The sequence below is a fragment of the Argopecten irradians genome, chromosome 10 (genome assembly GCF_041381155.1).
Source record: "Argopecten irradians isolate NY chromosome 10, Ai_NY, whole genome shotgun sequence".
In the NCBI taxonomy this organism is placed as follows: Eukaryota; Metazoa; Mollusca; class Bivalvia; order Pectinida; family Pectinidae; genus Argopecten; species Argopecten irradians.
Window position 1 is genome coordinate 26229534 of NC_091143.1, and position 6460 is coordinate 26235993.

Genomic DNA, 6460 nt, shown 5'->3' on the forward strand with positions numbered 1-6460 from the left:
ATTAACTCAAAAATGTATATCAAAAGTTCTCTTTCCTTGTTGTTTGTGCACGCATTGACACCGGTAGCGGATATTGAATTATAAATAAGGAATCGCGTGTTTGGACTCTATGTACGGCTGTTTTTCCCTATCATGCCAGCATTCAATTATTGATGTCACCATCAGCACTGGCTTTCTATACGGTGAGATTATTCTTTGAGTTAACAAGCTTAGTGGTTTAGGTGTAAAAGAGCTGATGTAGGCAACATTTTATTAACTCAAATATTTTACTGCAATTTTCTTTATTTCAATATTCTAAGAAAACTATCAAGCTCAAAGCTAAAAGGGATTATATGTGGCGTACATGATTAAATAAATCAAAGACATTTTCATAAATGTGACATTACGAACGGCGTTTACAATGTTACTTGTAACTTAGAAAATTTGCGGGTTCGTCGGTTTCCGGCGGAGGAAGGGTTCGTAAAATGCGCGCGCATAACTTCAGCTTTACCATCGTGTTTTTTAACTGATATAATGTTGAATGACGTCTCGATGACGACCTCATGTGGTTACAAGTTTATGATGGATATACCAAGGTTTAATTAGTAATTTACATTGTTCGGTCATCTGACCCGAATGGTCGTCATGCGCCATCCGCTCCTAAATTTCATACAACCGAATCGTTTCAATAACCGAAAGATCCAGGGTACTGGTATTTGGCCTGCAGTATGCTTAGACGAAGGGCTACCAAGTTTGTTCAAATGAATGTCATTGACCGTCAATCATGGTCACAGGGGTCATATAGGCTAAACTCTTTAAATGACATATTCTGAATAACTTAGTCTTAAGAGACCTGTATTGGGCATGTGGCATGATGGGATGAAGGGCTACCAAGTTTGTTCAAATGAATGACCTTGGCCTTCATTCAAGGTTACAGGGGTCGAATAATTTTAAAGCTTTACTAGACTTCTTGTGAATAAGTAAGAGACCTAGATACCTGATACTGGGCTTGTAATATGCTGGGATGAAGGGCTAACAAGTTTATACAAAGGAATGACTTTGACCTTCATTCAAGGTCAAATTCATCAATTTAAGGAGTTCTTTAATTGTATTTATTAATTGTTTGCCGATACAATGTCTTTGAGGTGTTGTACTGTGCCAGTATGAGATGACCGTTAAGGCTAATGGACTCTTGTTAAGTTTTGATCCATGTTATGACCATCCTCGGCCATTGCTTTTCATTCCGGAAAAGAAATTTTGCAACTCGAAGTCTGGTATATGCACTCACCCCAATGTAAATGTTAAGCCAGTCATGAAATATCAACTACATCGAAGATTGTTCTATATGACGAGTTCTAAAATTCTTTGAGATGCAGGTATAGAAGTGTGTAGGTGAACTGATCGTATGTTTTGCAATCAACGACAACTTCTGTAATCTAATTCATTAAATACAAACTTGAACAGTGTAAAACTGAAATGGTAAAGAGCTGAGTTTTTTCTTTTGTTCTTCCTCAATGACGTAGACTTAAACAGCAGATGTATTCAGTCTGCGTTTCCTTTTTCATTGGACGGTACTTGTTAAGTCTTTTAGCCAAGTTTCCCTCTACCCTTGACGCTATTTCGTTTTTCTTCTAGAAACCATGTCGTGTCCTAAAACAGAAATAGATGAACCCCTTTATTTTGAGAACAATCGGGAACAGGGTAGGATCGGAGGTCCAGAGAGATTGAGGAACCGCAGTGCTGCATTTCGTTTTGTAGTTTAGATACATTTAAACGCTTCCGCTGATAAAATTCATAGCCGCTTCGCCTCTTTCCCGTGACAATAGCAGTTTACACCAGCGGGTTGCTGCCTGATTAAAATCATCAATCTTGTTAATCAAAGAATATATTTATCAAAGCGCGTATTAACCAATAGCCGAGATTTTCAAACACTTTTATTGCATGGATTCGTATGAATTTATAACTGCGAGGTCCAGTATATCGGAGCTACCTGGGTGTGGATTTGGAATTTACAACGCCAGAACACGCACTCCTGTCACATCGCCGATCTGGATATAAATTGTTTTCTCATTTTTCGTGTCGGTAATACAGATAAAGATATTTTGAGCCATGACCTAAGTATACACAAAGTCATCCGTTTGTTTTAAATCATCCGAATTTCTTCGATACAAAATAAAGCGGTTGTCTCATTTGCCTAAAGGAATTGTCTCGTCTTATTATTGTCCGAATTTTATCCACCCCTACGTCATTCGGACACGATGACATGTAGATAACTGTTAATAATCAAAATCTTTTCAATAACCTGAACCATTGGTGTTTGTAGCTGAATTGAATTTTACTTTAGTTTCGTACTTTTCCAATGCTAGCTTTGCATTACTTATAACGCGGTCTCGTTTTTGATAAACAGTTTTCTCGCCAGACTGTTAACATGGTATTGCATTAAAGTCGTCTTAATCATCATGACAAGTCGACATAATTATAACGATAAGTCGACTTAATTACCACGATAAGTCGACATAATTATAACGATAAGTCGACTTAATTACCACGATAAGTCGACGTAATTAACATGATAAGTCGACTGATTGTGATAATTTTGGCGAGATAATTTATCATAATTATCTCGCTAAATATTAAGTGGTGGCAGGAAAATGCCACCATACGAAACATTCAATAAAATCATTTCCTGTTTTCTTTTGTCATAACTCTGGCAAAACTTTTAACATGTGTTCTGCGTCTGGTCTTAAAATTGCAGGAAAATCGTAAAATCATAAACTTGTCTGATATCGAAAGCATAAAATGGTCTTATTCTGAGTTTTAAGCTCTGAAAGGGAAGTTAGAGGCACCGCATTCGACATGAATAACTTCCAAACCTCTAGAGCAAAACCACGAATGGAATAATGAACCATATAAAATGCTTTGTGATACAGCATCATACTTGGTAGCTAAAGTTTTGAAATTAGGAGGGCTGAAGTTGGTTGCGAGTTCCTAGTTCCTAGTTCCGTTTAATAAACGGAACTAGGAACCAGACCCGAGTTCCGTTTAACTTAAACGGAACTAGGAACCAGACCCGAGTTCCGTTTAAGCTTATACGGAACTAGGAACCAGACCCGAGTTCCGTTTAAGCTTATACGGAACAAGGAACCAGACCCGAGTTCCGTTTAACAAACATACTGGCCAACGAGCGGAGTTCCGTTTATTAGGATTTCTATCTCTAACTGCATGTTCAATTACATATTATATACAGGAATCGAACTTAAAGCTTACATGAATAATATAGAACAGAATTAATATCTATAACACATATTTCCTTAAACGGATCTGATACCTAGACCTCAGTTCCGTTTAACTTAAACGGAACTAGGAACCAGACCCGAGTTCCGTTTAAGCTTATACGGAACTAGGAACCAGACCCGAGTTCCGTTTAACAAACATACTGGCCAACGAGCGGAGTTCCGTTTATTAGGATTCCTATCTCTAACTGCATGTTCAATTACATATTATATACAGGAATCGAACTTAGAGCTTCCATGAATAATACAGCACAGAATTAATTTCATTAACACAAATTCCCTTAAACGGATCTGACACCTAGACTCCAGAACTAGGAACCAGACCCGAGTTCCGTATAAGCTTAAACGGAACTCGGGTCTGGTTCCTAGTTCCGTTTAAGTTAAACGGAACTGAGGTCTAGGTATCAGATCCGTTTAAGGAAATCTGTGTTATAGATATTAATTCTGTTCTATATTATTCATGGAAGCTCTAAGTTCGATTCCTGTATATAATAGGTAATTGAACATGCAGTTAGAGATAGGAATCCTAATAAACGGAACTCCGCTCGTTGGCCAGTATGTTTGTTAAACGGAACTCGGGTCTGGTTCCTAGTTCCGTATAAGCTTAAACGGAACTCGGGTCTGGTTCCTAGTTCCGTTTAAGTTAAACGGAAACTCGGGTCTGGTTCCTAGTTCCGTTTAAGTTAAACGGAACTCGGGTCTGGTTCCTAGTTCCGTTTATTAAACGGAACTAGGAACTAGGAACTCGCAACCAACTTCAGCCCTCCTTGAAATTAGGCGCGATAAACGAGTTCAAGGTTCACGAGGAGTAATGGTTAGGTATTTGTCATAGGTCGGTACGTTTTCTCCCGGTACTACAGCTGTTCTCCAGGAACTGTCAAAATGGGTCTCAACGATAATTTGGGGGTTATTTTAGTGAAATTTAAATCAAACAAATTCGGCAGTCGCTTTGTTGTTCTACAGAATACCGGGTATTGTACTTAAAGAAATCGTAAATTTTCTATAAATGATAGAAATGTCCCATAGTTTGGTGACACAGGAATGACCCCCTCTTCTGCGATTGCCACTCGGAATAGATGAGCGACTGCCCGTATCCCGGGGTGTTAGCGTGTTAAATCTCTCCCCCGGACTATCACTCACAATGCACTCACGGGGAGGTCGTCCAGAAGCTAGATTGAGTAGCTTGATAGATTATTTTGATACGTGGTATGGTATGGCGTACGTAAACTATTATCTACAGATTTTGTTTTGCGTTTGAAATGTATTTCTAGATTTCCATGTCCAAACCAGAGATGGTCAATTCTCGTTGGTAGATTGTTCCGCTGACCTTAGGTGTTATGTTCATTTGGTCAATAAAACGATGTTCATTTGGTCAATAAAACGAACTTTATTTTCGGAAATGATTATGGTTGTCACCTTAAACAGATACATTAGTGTTTTTTTTTTTTTTTTTTTTTTTTCTCAATCATTGGTTGATATCAGCAGTTTAACAATATCCTTGTAAATGTATTTTGACGAATTTTCGTAATGGTGATCTTTTTCGCTATTTTTATGCCCCATTGAATGGTTATTCCATGGGTTCTATGTTTTGTTGGCAGCGGCCTAGAGGTAGATCAGAGCATCCGGAGTAAAATCACCGATACACGATATAATGTAAGATACATTAAACCACCCAACATCCATGGACCCAGTAATGAAACATGAACATTCTATAGAAAAGCAATAGATTTAGAATCTGTCCATTTACAGTAGATTTCTACTCATATCTGCACTCATGAATAGATATAATATTTTTGATCACTGTTAAATCAAGCATTGGTTGCCTTCAAACTGTCTTCAAACATTGTAGCCTTGACATTGCACGAATGTTGGTGATCTTAATGGAAAGCTTTTTTGTTACACAACAACTTTCAATTCACGAACTGTTCATCATTTTTGGAAAATTTATTCTTTCATTTTCATATCTTTTTTATTTACATCAGGTGAAAGCAAACAATTTATGGCCAGTAATATAAACATTTTGTATGCTCGTATATGCTATTGCTTGACTGGGCTGTCACTGTTTGGTCACCATTAAAACATGTATAATGAGATACTAAGTCTCCCTGAAAGTCCGGGGACAAGAAAATGATGGAGAGAAATCCAGTAGACAAGACTTATGACCACAGTGGCTGTCCAGCAGACGTACCGACCTCAGCTAGACACTGAACACGGCGCTAATGTGTATTAGGCGTGATAAATGACCAGCCGCTGTAGGCTGCTGTCTGGCACACAGATTTGGTTTGGTGGTATCTGGTTTCTTTAATATCTGTTGTAATACCTATTTATCTTTGGCATGTTACAAGCAGATCATGACATTACATAAGGTCCCACTGTAATCACCATTTCCATTCCACATGACCTATAGCCGATTTATTGATGTAGTCGGCTACACGAGACAGATCCATTTGTACAACAAATTGTCTGCCTGGTGCTGGCAAAAGGTTGCTGCATTTGTCTATAGGCGACAAAATTGTCATCTAAAGTATTAGTTACAGTATATACAATGCAAATCACGATTAAATGTATTTATGTTTTTTGTTTTGATATTTTGTAGTCAGAACATGTAATAGTGGTTTTTTTTTCTTCATTTTGATACTCGTCTCTCACCGATAAAAGATTATGGCAGTGATTTGTTATCAAAAAGAAGAGCTGTTGGAGAACAGCAAAGCTCGCCTATTCAGAAGAAGTTGATGTTCAAGTATTTACTATTTAAACATGGAAATATGACAAATTAACAGACTCAAAAAAAAACCTAAAGGGCCCCAAATTGGTTGTATTAACTTGCTCAAAAACTTTAACATGGAAATATGACAAATTAACAGACTCAAAAAAAACCTAAAGGACCCCAAATTGGTTGTATTATCACGTTCAGTATCCATACACATTAGGAAAATAAAATCATAAACATCTATGATGACTTAAGCTTAAACAATTGACGAAACAGAAACTTGCTCAAAAACTTTAACGTGAAATTGGACGCCAACGCTGACGCCGACGCCGACGCCGACGCCGGGGTGACAACATTAGCTCCCCATATTCAGTGATTTGTTATCAAAAAGAAGAGATCGTCGTGGCAGGATGGTTAATACTACAATTCCTCCAACTCTGAGTCGTCAGTTCGAATTCAATGTGGGCCATTTGCCATG